Genomic DNA, 14,952 nt, shown 5'->3' with positions numbered 1-14,952 from the left:
AAACTAACTGTTTGAATGCAGCATTTATCAATTTTTTTTTACCTTCCTTTACCCATACAGTCCACATCCGGGATTTCACCGTACGATTTCCTTAGCATTTGAATTCAGCAGGGCTACTCACATGGCTAATGAAGCACAGTAATTTTTTAAGTCCTTTGCCAGCCTTTTAGATAGTGAGAGTCTTGCAGAGCCAATTCAAGATCCTAGGACACAAAGATTTCCCCAGGAAAGTGTTGCACACGTCTCCCTTTCTCTAAAAATCTGTCTCCCTGGGTTTCATTAATATGCACTTAATATATTTGATTAATGAGTGAAAGAATCAGAAATGTCAGAAATGAGTCAGCTTGAACCAAGTTAATTCTCTGTTCTGTGTGGCAGTTTTAGATCTTAATCTTTTTTTAAAAAGCATTTTACATGTGATAACATAGATTGCATTAAAAATTCATAAATACAGGCAGCATAAAAATCTAGTTTATAAGGCCAACATTAACGTTATTTTACAATCTTCTAAAATCAGAGCAGTACACAGCAATAAGCAACTGTAAGTCTTTTGCCAGCCCTCCCAGTTATGAAGCCAACATTAAGGTAAAAAACTGATTCCACAACCTAAGTATGTGCGCTTTATATTTAAAAAAAAGTCATGAAGTTTTATTTTTGGTACATTGAAAATCCATTATACCTTTAAGTCCTTTCCATAATGCAAAATGTATTGTAGAAAATGTGAAGCCTTTTAAAATAAAATGAGCTAAATTTCCTTCATTTGAATACTTTGCAATGATTTGAATCTTCACTTGCATCCTGCCTCATGAACTGTGTCAGTAAAAAGGCAAACCAACCCAGCATCCCTGAACGAGTACTCAAAATACTTTGAGTTTTGTTGCAGATGCTGAAAACAACAATAATTAGCAAGCATCTTCAAATCTCCTGCATGTCTCAAAAGGTCAAGGGCACAGCTGAACTGTCTTGTAATCCTCCCTGCCAGTGTCAACTCGTCACCCTTGGCACGGCAGGGAAAGCTAGCTGCCGTTTCCGAGGTCTTTGTACTATTTCCAGGCTGTGAGCACTGCTTTTAATTTTGCAGGACTGTCAACCATTTGCCAGTGCAACAGAATCTTACACCAAACCAGGTACTGCTGCAGTGGGGTTTAATTCTCACTGAATTTCATTCTAGCCCTTAATGAGAACAGATTTGGCATTCCACACACGCCCATTTTTCCCAGAGTGCTTTCAAATGACTTTGTTTTGACACTAAGACCCTAAAGTGCCTATGTTATTCTGCAGGTCTGTATAGAGCGTGTTACCTAACGTTCCTCAGGCACTGAGGAATACTAAATTAATGGAAAACCAGGTCGTATATAAGAGGGTATAAGGGCAACGCAGCATTAAAAGCTGATATGCCCTAATAGGAATCCCTTATCGTCTTTGCTGCTAAATAAATAACGCCGATCCAGCTGTCACTGCCCTAGGGGTTTTCACTGGGCTGTCCAAGGAGGCAAATTCACAACAGAACCTGAGACAATAGAAGTGCAGCTATTAGAAAATAATATTTCCATATAAAATAGATTAATCTCAAAGTATAGATTAATTTCAGAGTTATCAAAACACAACTTTTGAGCAGTGTTGTTGCAGACACTCAAACACTCCTATCGTTCTTCATAAAAATTAAACCATGAGATTCTCAAAGGATTTTTTTAAACGGGTCTAAACCGTCTGTCAGGGGATGAAGCAGTTGGCATCCTGGAGAACAGGAGAAACAAAGTATTTGCCCTCTTAAAAACAACTTGTTCTGCCAGAACCCCACCATTTAACCTCCTTCCTCCCAAAGCCAGGACGAGGTGAAGCAGCATATGGCTTCTGGTGACATTTGCCCAATTTGGTTTGATAAATAAATTGGTTCCTTTAAGAATTTGCTTAAGAAAGTATCTTACTTTTTAATTCCTGCTCTAAATTGTATTTCAGTGCAAGGTCTAAATATCCAGGAGCAGAGAACAGAACAGGTTGGAGTGTCCAGCTATTACATGAGTGTCCAAAGTCACGCATGCAGATTATCTCACTGTCTGCCAATACTCCTATAAGGCTCTTTTCCTGAGGAGAAAATTGTGCACATTTGGGTTGCCATTACCTGGATACACTAATTAATTTCTGAAATATTTTTGCTCTCACGTTGTTTTCTAGATTCGAAAGATGGGACAAATTTAGGTTTAGGGCTCCAAACTAGATGAATCGGCGAGAGTCCTGGGTGGGATGGGGCCATGGAGAGCGTGATGCAGGGATGGGTTGGTGGCTTGTTTCTAGAGCCAGATGGAGCCTGGCTCCTGGTGTTCACCTGCAGCTGACAAAACCATCAGCACGTAAACGGAACCTGCGGAGGCTCTCTGGGGCTTCATACCCCGGTGCTCAAGATGTCCCTGCTGGGGAGAGCGCAAAAGCTCAGTCCCGTGCCTCTCCGCCGGGTTGTGCTAGGAGAGTACTGACCCTGGCTGCGCTGGCGTGTTTATGCAGACTCGTGCTGGCTGGTTCTGTCGATCTGGGAGACTGCATCGGAGATGGCGTTAGTTTGGCTGGCTCTGTGGTTCTGTACGGAGGTGCCTGCAGACGGGGACCCCTGGGGAGGGGGTGCAGGGAGTCACCCGAGCGTCGTCTCCTGCACCCAGCGCGAGTGAGGCGGGCTGTGACTGCAGCAGAGAGGACAAGCCCTGCCGGCCTTGCTTTCACCCTGTGCAGAGCACCAGAGGTGCATTCACTTTCAGCTCCCCCGTGCTCCCCGCATCAGGAGTGCAGCGCTGAGTGCTGGGTATAGAAATCAGCGCTCCGGTCTCTGCTCCTCCCTGGCCTGGTTAATCCGCAGCCTGACGACAGCAGCCAAAGGCAAGCAAGAAGAGGTGGGATATGAGAAAATCGACCCGACGACGTTTAGTCTGTCCCCAAACTCAAAAGCACTATCAACAATACTTAAGCCGCTCTTGACAGAAATGTATCATACTTATTCTTAAAGGGTGCCAGTGATGGAAATTCTGTGTCTTTCCTAGATAATTTGTCTAACTGGCCATGCCGTGAGACAGTTATTCCTAGTGTATAACCTAAATGTCTCTCGTAAGAATTTAAACACTGTGCTGCCTTGTTATATTTATACATGGATGTGAAGACCAATTTGTCATACTATGTTTCCAGCCCTAATTTTTCTACTTGAAGACAACTTGATTATAAATACCAAGGTATAGCTATTTATGGGAACTTGCCCAGCTTTTTTCAATAGGAATTTGAAATTTGAACGTGTCAATAATACAGAGGAATACAAGTATTGCACTGAATTTGACAAAGGGAGCCAAAATATTCTCTAAAATTCTTAGCCTGCTGTTTAAAAATAATCAAAATTCCCCCAAACCAATGAAAACCCAGAAGCTCTGAAAACATCTTTACTGTTAAAAGTTAACATTAATAGCTTATAAAACAATATGTAATACAGGAATACTGAGTGGTTTCTTATTTGATTGTGAATTTAAAAAATCACTTTTAATACCTTTAAAATCTCAAATATTTTTCAAATTTGCAAAATCACCTGTTTACTGTGTGGCATTTTTTAATTCAAAGTATTTTTGGATCAGGTTATAGGATTGTTTTGCAGTTTCAAAGGAGGGTGCTGTTTGCCAGCTCGTCTGCATGAGTTCAAACGAACGATGTGAGCGCCCAAAGTCTGCATGTGCTTCTGGTTCATGGCTGCTGGTGGCTTTGAGTGAGAATGGAAAATTACTATATGGAAAAAAATAAATGTTTAAGCACCGATGACTGAAACAAAACAGGTATTTTGTTCAAAACCTTTTTGAACACCAAAACTGTGATGACAAGGCAGATGTATAGCACTTTGCTGCCTTTTTTTTTTTTTTTCCCCTGGGGAAACCAGTAGCAAGAACAGACACCTTTGAGACAAAAAATCTAAAACTCAGCACGAAGTGTATGCACACCATGGGTAACCAGGCATTGAATTGGGACCTTGGGAGAAGAATCTGAAAATCTCTCAACTTCAGATCTTCATAGATGCACTCGAGGGTTTTTTCCAGAGCTTAATCAGAGAATAGAACAAGCCCCCACCGTGCCGAACAGCCCCTCAGGAATAAAGCACAGACAAGCGAGGGCTTGGTACTACAGCCCGCATCCGATGCAGCAGAGTTAGTACTAGGTGTAATGGCACTGACTTATACTACTTTTAAAGTATGTGTGTCTGTGTGTGCATATACATATGTGTGTTTTACATTAAAATATGTATATATATCTAAAGCGTCTATATACATATATATCTTCTATCAGAAAAGTAACAATTTAAACGATTCCAATTTATTTCTGTTACCGCATAAGGAGTTCTGCCTTTTCTCTCTAGGATGTGCTGCTCGTCTTGTTTCAGTTCAGTATGCATAAACTTTTAGAATCATAAAAACTAGATGAGGTGAAACCAAAATTAATATGCAGAATATATAGAATGCACGTTCTAAATGGAGGTTATCCTAACTACATGCAGCTTTAGCTTGCTTTGGGTGTATCTGCGTTCAGATTTTAGTTTGGATCCAGAGTATACTTCAGAAATGACGTCTCCTGTTTGTCCCCAGTTAATAGGCTTTGGTTCACGTTGCAGGGTGCTTTCGGGGAGTGCACAAACTGGATACGCATTCAGATGGGATTTCATCCTGTCCTTTGGGATGGAACGAAACTGAAAAATAAGGCCCAGAAAGATGTTTCCTTAGCACATAGATTTGTGCTGTAAAACTGCTTTTATAGGGCCACGCTGTTTGCTGGCGTTGATGGAACTTTTTAATGCCTTCTGGTGCAAGACATTATGATGCAATGTTTAATCTTTTACTGACGTGATTTTTCACCTCTTAAAGCTTTATAGCACAAAGTAATGAAGATGAGAAATTTAATGAAAGTAATAAACACTGCAGTTTATGAGCTGATTTTGTGGCTGAGGTCTGTAAATCTCCCTTATCTTTTTCAACCTGGTTCTGTTGTTCTCATGAATATGACTGATGAGTGAGGGACTAACGGCATCAAAAGACGATGAGGCGTTTCAAGGCTGGCTCTAGAGCACATCACCGTAGCCTGAGCTCAAAAGAGCACTGGTTTAATTTTCTGGTTTTGCAGTATCCTAGTTGTGTTGGGTTGCTTAAGCTACTCAGTTGCAAATTTCCTTAATCAGTGGCTTTCAAGCTGTGGTCTGTGGACCTCTGAGAATCCAAGAATTACTTTAAAGGGCCCTATTAAAATCAGTAACCTATTCTTAGTAAGCTCTCACTGCAGGGCTTGTGGGTTGGAAGAAGTTGACAATTACTCTTCAAATGGTGTAGATGTATGCAGTTATCAGTCAGCAATCGTAACTTCATGCTGTGCTCCAGTTGGATTTTTTTAGAAGCTCCAGTGAAACGTCTGTCAAGGTCTCCAGGCAAAGTCAACTTTTGCAAAATCGTCTTGCAAATTTTTGGTAGTATTTTGGTTAAATACAGCCTTTCTCTAAAATCATCTTGGTCAGAACATCTTGTTTTAAAGCTCAAAAAAAGAAAAAAAAATAAGGGAATATTTTTGGAAACAAGCACATTTTGGTTATATTAGAACACAATCAAAGAGTGATGGAATAGTACAAGCATCCATTACTCAGGCAGATGCTACCCTGAAAACCTTCTTCAATGATTTGCTCTTCTGATCGTCCTGCTTCAGACAGGAGAATGGGCTTTGTTTGTAAGGGTGTAGGTGATGAAGCATAAGACAGACAGCTCTCAATCTGATTATGTATTTAGGAAATATTTGTTGCGCTCTGTTAATGTGAAATGTTTTACTTAGGTCTATTTAAAGTCAAGTGCCTTGATGATAGCCAGTTTGCTCTTAAGCACTTATTAATTTTCATGGGCTTCTGTGTTTCCTGGTGCTTTCAGTGATGTGCACCGGGAGTGGTGGCTGAGGAAGCGTTCAAATCCTCCTCTCCATCCAGCTGTGTTTAGGAAGTACTGGAAATCGTCAGGGATTGCTGCATGAGAAATGGGAGCATTCTTCCTGTTTTTAGAAACTAGCTGCAGCTTTAGCTTTCGACGTGTTTGTACAGAGTGGCTCGATAGCTGGAGCTCCAAATGTACCGTATTTTCTTGAGATTATTTTTTTTTTTCTTCAACTGTGTGTTCAGGACCTAAATGGGCCATTCGTGTTTAATCAGGGTCTCCTAAGACAGCTTCACCCCAGTAGCTGCAGCGTTCCCTATGCAGGTTTGAAATAGCAAGGATAGAATTCTAAATCAAACTTAAACTTATCCACGTGAATAAATGTCAACATATAGACAACCACTTCACTGCTAATAGCAAGCTAACAGAAATTCTAATTTCTTCCAATCAGTTTTATTTGTAATGTTTTGTTTGCATCGGCATAATGGCCTGTTCCAAGTGTGGAACCGGAATTTCATGATCATGAAAAAAGGCATTCCCTTCCCTCCTTATTTTACTCTGAACCAGCCGGTGCCATTTATATTAGTGCTTACAGAAGGCCTACTTCTGGGTTATTCAAGGTTGCATTTTATTTAGTAGATAGCGTCTTTTCTGAAGCTTCCCTGTAACAAACTTCTTGATTCTTAACTTCCTACTTCTCTGGCTGGGTGTGCAGCCTGGCTGGCTGGCTGGCTGTCTTTCTGGGTCTCTCTCTTTCCCCTGTTTCCTTTGAACCCAGCACCTTTTGAATGAGATAGAACAAGTGAGGTTCCGCTCATCCAGTTGTGGTTTGGGGGTTTTGTGTCAATTGGTATTTTTATTGCAATGCAGAAATCTGGCAATACCATACATTTGGTGTCTCTGTAAGAAGCAACGAGAAAGAAAACGTAGGTTTATACACCGATTCTCAGAGTCAGCAAGGAAAGCCCAGTTTAGGTTTCACTCTCTGCCCAAGAACAGATAACTCAAAAGGAAGTACGGAAATGATACTATATGCATCATGGACTCAGAAAAAAACAGATTTATCACTTCTAAAATACAGATGGGATGAAGTGGCATATCAGTTTTCGGGAGCCAAGCCTTTATCAAAAGAATGGTGTCACTCTGGTTTTGCTCGACTGTACAAATCTCTCCGTTCTGTGCTGTTCACCAGCACCAAGTGTGCTTGGGGAGCCCCTTCATTACGGGACGTCAGCGACACTGGTGAGTGACCTAAGTTTAAGACTTGAGCTGGCTTCAGTAACAGCACATTAAGAACTTGTAAAGTGCAAAATGTGCACGTTGTGTCGTGTGGGACCTGCAAATTAAATAATTGTTTCATAATGTAAAGTGACCTACATCTGGTTTCTACAAATCTGTGTTGGACTGCAAAAAATTAAGTCCCATAGATACCTTCCCTTCATTAGAGATTCATTCATCAACAAAACTGGATTGCTTTTAGATATCGCTCGTTAGATAGATTTCCAGGTTGCCAAGCACGACTTAGCTCTCAACTGGGGACGTGAGGTAATGAGATTGAGAACTTTGGGATGAAATAGAAAATCTTCTCACATATTTGCCAGGAAGAGATCCTCCAGAAGTATCAGTTCTGTAAGTAAAACTCTGCTAAGACACGATCTTGCAGCACTGTTGAGTAACTGCACTTGAACTCTTTCTTAATAAACACAGAGGACAACTTTCAAGCTCTGATTCTTCCACTTGAAAACTGTATTTTACCTTTTGGATAGGTGGCTATATGTACCAGACATTTTTAGCTCTGAGCAACGTACAGTAAAACTATAGCAGTCTGGTGTCAAGGTTTTCCCTTGCAATCCCTACGAACAGGACTTGTGATTCAAATTCCCATTTTGGCCTTTCTCTACTTTCTCTGAGTGGCAACATAAGGAAACAAAACTGAATATAAACATTCTGGAAGGTTCCCTTGCGTTGCCTTTGGTGGAGTTCGGACCCCATCCTTCTGAGTGATCTCTACCAAATGCATTTCTCTGGAGGTGCCAGGCGGAAGAATCTTGCTCGACATATTGCGTCTCTTGAAGTTGAGTGAGTATTTTAATTAACATTTCTCTGCTCACAAATGTTTGTGATCAGGCCGAGGAATGTGTGAATATATATGCTTTCAGGGCTTACTGATTTGTTTCCTTGCATGAATATGTCAAAACGATGTAAATATTTAATATTGAACTCTAAAGTTGACAGTTATATAACAAACCTACAGGGACAGTATATTTTTTCTTTTTTTTTTCTCCTCCCTCCCATCCCCTAATCCTTATATAACTAACTGACATATCACTGAGCAAGGAATTCTAATATTGTCTTCAAGTAAGTATCCACCAATCACTTTTAGTGAATATACAAGCACCCTAAACCTGAAATGTGTGTAGTACAAATACCTCATGCTAGGAAATCCCTTCTGCGTAGCTGCTCACAGAAACGCGTGTGTTTCTGGAGAACGCGCTTTGACTTCATACAAGTAACGAGAAAATGGTTTTTGTGGTTGAAGAAGTCCCTGGGGAGTACGAGAAGAAGACAGAAAACTGCATTTTTGAAGTTGCGGTAGTTTCTGTTGGCTCTGGCTCTGCAGTGGCCCTCGGAGCCTGGCCAGCCTGTGGCCTCGCTGCCTCGCGCGGGAAGGGATTCCGCATCTGGTGACGCGTCATCGCGCACAGCCTTTGGGGAAGGGACGCTGGTGCTTCAGTAACTGGCAAGCGCTCTTTGGATTGCTTTTGTAGCAAATTATATGACACAAGGAAGAATTTGTAAAAATAAATACTGCGGTATCTGGTACAGCTTAAAAAATCCTGTTAAGGAGGAGAGTTTATGGGATTTATTACATGATTTTTGGTTGTTGTTCCTTTTCCTACCCAACTGAATACGTTTGATAAAATAAGAAACGTCACTTGTGATGTTAGTAACGAGAGCCCAGCTTTACTAATGAAAAAGCTCTAAGTTAGAGCTGCTCAATTTGCTTTAATAACAGCAGGGCTGGAGTTGCAGGTAAGGAAAAATGGCTTTACAGCAAGCGATTAAATAAAAAGTTTTTATCATGGGAACTGTTGTCTTTCTGATGACAAAACCAGTTTGACTGACTAAAAAAATTACCTCTGGGGGCGTTATGAGATTTTCCTAGGGAATTTAAATGCCAGAAGGTATTCTCAGCTTAAAAATAGAAATGTGTAGGTTGAACTGAGTAGCTGAGAGGTACGTGCTGTAGGTTGGGGACTTAGGAATACAGATGTTCGCAGATTTTTAAAAATGTACTTTTTTCTGATTTAAAAATTACCATGCTGCAGCTTAAGACTGTATGGTTTGTAATTATAATCGTTATGCTATTCAAAGCAGCTTTAAGAATCTCCTCATACTTATTTGAAATCTTACACAGATACTCGTTAGCTGCACAGTGCTTATACGCGTCTCTCTGTGTTTGCCCAGACTTGGTTGATAGTATGGGAAACGTATATTGAAATGGTGTCTATGACCTTAAAAGCCTTCCAGTTTCCAGCAGGACCTGAGCCTGGTGAAGTGTCAGATGATGCTCTCTGGCTATTTGTGGCCTTTTCGTTTTTTTTTTTTTTTTCCTTTCCCCCTTTCTGGCTTTCACCAAATTAAAGTGATTAATAACATCAATCAAATTATTTTCTCCTGCCAGTTACCGTGTTGTTTCCTGCTCGCTGTCTTCCTGAAGTGCCTTAACCTGCTCTTAAATCTTCCGCTCCTTTCTCACCTTCCCCTTTTGGCACAAGTGTCTTTGAGTCTTTTCTATGCTACGGTTCCCTTCCCTTTTAATAGCCTACGCCTCGCTTTCTTATTTTTTTCTTTCTAAAACCTTACATATAATTAAAATACTGCTAATGCAGAGTAGGCTTCTCAGATTAATTTTGAAATTCCTGGCAATTAATTGAGCGCATAAACGGTGCAGCAGAGGCTGCGTGCCTGGCTGTTGCTCAGCTTTCCAGGTTCTTGGGCAGGTTTTGCAGCCCCTAGCTCTTGCGCCCAGGTTGCTCGCAATCTCTGATGAGGCAGAAACCCGGGTTGGTGCGACTTCAGATGGACTGACTACGCGTGGTGGTTTGAATTACCTTCCCATTCTTTTTTTCCTGAATCCTCTTTACTTTTGGATTCTATCTTCCTCTCATTTCTATAGAAAACTTTTCCAACAGTCTTTGCTGACCTGTTTCTGGCCAAATGTTAAGCTTTTAAAATTCTGTTCTCCTTCCACAAGTTTTTGGTAATGTACTTTTGAGATATTTTATGGAGGACACAATCATATTGGTCCCCTTTTGTACATCTGAATGCTCTTTGAGGCCACCCCGTCAGGTCTTCCCACTCCTCTGAGGGGCACTCAGCTCACCTGTCTGTCCCTGCGCACTTTTTTGGAATAAGCTAATCCATTTTATGACTTCCTCTGCTTTTTTAATGCCGGATGAGTTACAGCCCTTTACATTCATGACTTGCAGTCACACCTTTAGAATCTCGGTTTCAAACTGAGTACGCGTTTTCTGTCTCATGAGGATGAGGCTTTGGGGAATGACACACACATGGCATATGTTCGTAGTTACAGTAGAAAATAGCTTCGTATTAAAAATGTGTTTACTTCTTGGAAATTGGATTTTCTGAACAGATAGGACCTATGTTAAATAGAATTTTAAATGAGTACTTCACAATTCAATGTCAAGGAATAAAAGGCTACTACAAATTGCATATGCCTATTAAAAATTCTTTTGTGATGTTTTCAGTCTGTGCCTTTCAATAAAATCTCAGGCATATTTTTTGATGACACTGGGAACCAAGTACTATCTTGTGATAACATAACAGCAATCTGAGACCTTAACACAATTTTTTAAAGTTTATATGGAATAAACATTAGATGCTTTGAACTATATTTTGCTACTTAGGCATATTATGATGATGATGATGATGATGATGCCTTTTGTGTGTCTTATTTATATTCCTTCTTTTCCCCTTAAGTGTAGAGTCAACACTGTGTGACTCTGTGTACTACGATAAGGAAGACAGTCTAAGTGTATAGTTAAGAAGTACGTGGGGGTTTTCTCCTATGAATATGTGTGGTTTCTTCCTGGAAATACATATAAGTCTTTCCAGAATGTCTAGAAAATCCTATGGGACATAATGGCAGAAGAAAAATAAAAAGTTTTTCCTTAAGTATATAAGAAGGAATTGTACAAACTTATACCAATGGAGATGCATGTTTCCTTTTTTTTAAAATTCCCCCCCCCCTATTAAAAGGGAATACATCTAAAATAGTTTTCAAGCAAGGACACAACATAGTTCAAGAAAATGTTTCCTGACAGATAGGTCAGCTCTTGGAGGGCAGGTGACATTTTTAAATCCTGCTTGTCTGTTAAAAAAATCTGTTCTGAAATCTTACTATTGTAAGAACTAGATAGTTATCTACTCCCTTGAAGGTGATAGAGTTTATTCCTATAATGAGCATGATTTGCACATTTTGCATTAATGTATTTAGCACTTTTATTCCATTTCATTTCTGTGGGACTGTAAAAAGCAAAGACAAAATTCTGGGAAAGTCTGATGATCAGCTTGGTTAATCATTTAAAGATCCCGGTTTTAGTTATCTTAGGTTAGATCCACAAAAAGAGCAATTTCATTTCTGAACTGGTGTTACAAGCGTCTACCTCAAAATCTTCGATATTCAAAAGCCTTGCTCGGCTCCTGCTTCAACTTGGAGACTACCTCGTCCTTTAGGTTCAAACTCCTTACAGAGCTGAAATTCTGCTTCTTCCTAACCTGAAACATACTGATAATGAAGTATTGGGGGGTTTTTTCTGGTCACTTAGGACCACCATTCATCTGACATGTGGGATTAAATGAGGGAATCAGCTGGAGCAGACAGGAGCGCGTGTCCCCGTGGTGCTTAGCAGAGGGCATGGTTGGCCAGCCTGCAGGCTGGGGATCTGCAGGGCAGCGAGGAAGATTCCCGTTTGTGTCCTGTCAACCTTTCTGTGGTCTTGAAAATTGTGGTCCTGAGTTCTGATCCTTTGAGAGAGAGGAAAAATAAAAAAAGACTTTGTCTCCCATATGTTGTTGACTGTTTTAATTTTGAGTCATATTGAATGAAACCAGTGGGAGCTGTCTGCTTCATGCTACCTGTCCACCTCTGTGGGAGAATTTACCTCTTGGTGTGTCAGATAGCCAGGGAAGCCACACTTGTAGCTTTACAGAAGCCAGATTGACTCTCGACCAATAAGAATTCTAAAATCCATAAAGCAACTCACCGTTTCTTCCATCCATCTAAAAGACTAACTTCTGGTTTTGACCATGTTAATCAACTAATTAATTTTTGACCGTGTCTAGCAATTCATTTCTCTACTCCTGGCTCTCACTCCAAGAATTCCTTCCTCCCTTACAAGTACCTTTCCTCCTTCTGAATTTAGCATTGCCTGACTGAATGAACAGAAAATAACTTAAATGCATTTGAACTTTTGTTGTTTCCATTGGGTTATGGAGAATTTTCGCAGGATTTTAGAAGTTAAAATCATGAATTGTTGTTCAGTACAGAAGCTTGTCAAATTTAGGGACACTTTCCCAGAGCTTGATCTAAGTTCAGTCTGTTTTCTCCAGATTTTCTTTCATTCTTACAAACAATTTTTTCAGCTGTAATACGAAGAGTGAATTATATTCTTTGCTTGTGCATAATCTATGAGACAGGTAAACACAATTCCTTTCATCTTAATGATAACATCTTGTTTTATTTACATGCTACGTTAGACTATTTTTTCTGGTTATATGAACAAACTAGGAATGGTATTGCGATATTAACACGGAGATCTGTTCTGACAACACATACATTAATTCCATTACTCGTGTCAATGAATGTTTTTATTTTTAACTTGTTTTTACTGAATCAAGAAGTTTGGGGGGTTTTTCCTGAAGGGACGCAGCAATGTTACTCTCCGGGCCATTCCAGGTACAGTGTGTTAGCGCTGGGTTCAAGTGCACCGACTAGCTGTCATTTGGTTTCTCCGTCTCATCTCGGAGGCAGTGACCAGGCCGATTGGTTCGTTGGCATAAAGCAATGACTTTTCTCCAAAGTGGTAGCTTTCTGCTGTAGAGAGAGGATATTCTACTCAGCTGCTACTACTATGAAGTTTACATATGTCCAGAGCCATAATGATAATGAAGGACAAAGCACAGCTTGTGTCTTTCAAATGGCTGATTTTTTTAGGGCATGCTGATATAGCTCAAACTAAAAACTTGTATTTAACTATTACATAATATTAATTCTTGATTTTGTAGAAAATATCACGATATAAATGATTGGTAATCCATATGCAGAAAACAAAGATTTTCAGTGAGACGGCAGAATAAAGTAAATAAAGGTCACCCCAGTGGAACTGGCCAACGCTGGTGAAGAGCTGAGCTGCCCACCCCATCGGTCACTCTGCACCTTACTGTTGTCAGTTAACATGGACCAAGGGATCACCGTAGCTTTTGTACGAGCTAGACTACGCTTCAACCATCTAAAAAGGAAATAAAATCAGTCTTGGACTGCAGCTAGACCAGGCCATGTTTCTTTGGTGAGAAATAGGAGAGGAAGCGTGCTGTTGAAAAGAATAGGTTACTCACGATATTTAATTCTAAATCGTATCTAATGAAAATGAACAGTGACTTTTTGTCTTATATTTGCCAAAACAAAATTACTTGTACTAGGAAAGCACTTAATCCAAACAAGGCAAAAGTGAATCTACTGATTTGGAAAAGTAATTTAAAATCTAACACAGACCAATTAAGATTATTAAGGTTCAACAGATTAAAGTTCATTAGTCCTTCCCAAAAGTAATGTTCTGCCGAAGGAAGAAATTGGAGGTGTGGTTTGTAAGTTGTATTCAGGACTGGTTTTAAGTAGCTTAAGGTACTGAACTTACAAAAGATTACTTTATTTCTTTCTTGGGTGCTATAAAAATTATTTCTTTAGCGAGGTTCTTGTACTGCAGAGAAAGGTTCACATGAGTTATCAGTGTAAGGACATCCCTGCGAGGAAAGCCCCTTCTCCCAGGAGCGTGCTTTGCCTTTCGTTTAGGTTAAGTCTAAATTTAAACTACAGAGAACATGGGTAAAAACTCCATTTATTTTAATTTTCTTCACTTAGTGGATGTTCAGTCTCATCTTTCTTCTTTTGACTGTTGGTAATTTTGTTACTGTTCATATGCAAGAGTAATTACTCAGCTGGTTAATGAATTATGATGCTCATGTTACAGGGAAATCTTTGTAACTCAAAAATAGAAATCAAATTGCTTGATAATTCCCTCTAGTGACAGGTGACGAATATACCAAAATTAAACTTTAGTCATAGATGGAAGCAACACGGTTGCTAAGTTGCTAAACCCTCGTAGCTGGGTAAGAAGGAAAAGCAATGTCAATGCCTGCCTAGTTCAGTTCTTCATGAAAAATTAAAAGATTTCTTCTCTCCCTCAGTCACTCGTACTGAGTTCTTTTTCTCTCCTGTCAGTTGGGATCTCTCGGAATTGTATGATTCTAATATGTGTCCTTTGCTGTCCACTGTTATAAACTATCTTTTTTTAGGCCTTATTTTATTAAGGAGGATATGTTGAGAATACTGTCTAGGAAATCTATTTAAATTTTAATTGCATCTTACTTTGAAATAAATAATTAACAGATGTGTGTAAAGCAATTCAGAATTAACATTTCAGAATTAATACATAGAATGTATTTTTTAGTACTCTTTTACTTGTGACAAAAATAGTATACTTACAGTTCTATAAGCATGCCACTATATTTCCCTGTAAGGAGAAAGATGAATTACTATTAGGCTATTATTTTTACTCAGTGTTCCCTAATACACTTTCATTATCACATTTAAACACTGATATATTTAGTTCATCTCTGTTTTTCAAACAAGTGTTCCTTATAAGTGCATTTAGTTGAGAACATTTAGAAATTGTATTGAAAATTATTTCTTAAATCTGTTTCAACTTAATCTGTTTTCTTTAATCTCAAT

The 14,952-nt window shown here is 39.5% G+C and overlaps 1 protein-coding gene across 10 annotated transcripts in view; it reads left to right on the top strand.

The window, feature by feature from the left end:
• The window catches only part of ATP2B2 (ATPase plasma membrane Ca2+ transporting 2), a 433,201-nt gene that overhangs the window by 316,317 nt on the left and 101,932 nt on the right, over positions 1-14,952 (top strand). The window lies entirely within an intron of this gene.

The sequence above is a fragment of the Balearica regulorum genome, chromosome 10 (genome assembly GCF_011004875.1).
Source record: "Balearica regulorum gibbericeps isolate bBalReg1 chromosome 10, bBalReg1.pri, whole genome shotgun sequence".
Taxonomy (NCBI): Eukaryota; Metazoa; Chordata; class Aves; order Gruiformes; family Gruidae; genus Balearica; species Balearica regulorum.
Note: the sequence above shows the minus strand (reverse complement) of the source record. Positions and strands in the feature narration are given on the sequence as shown.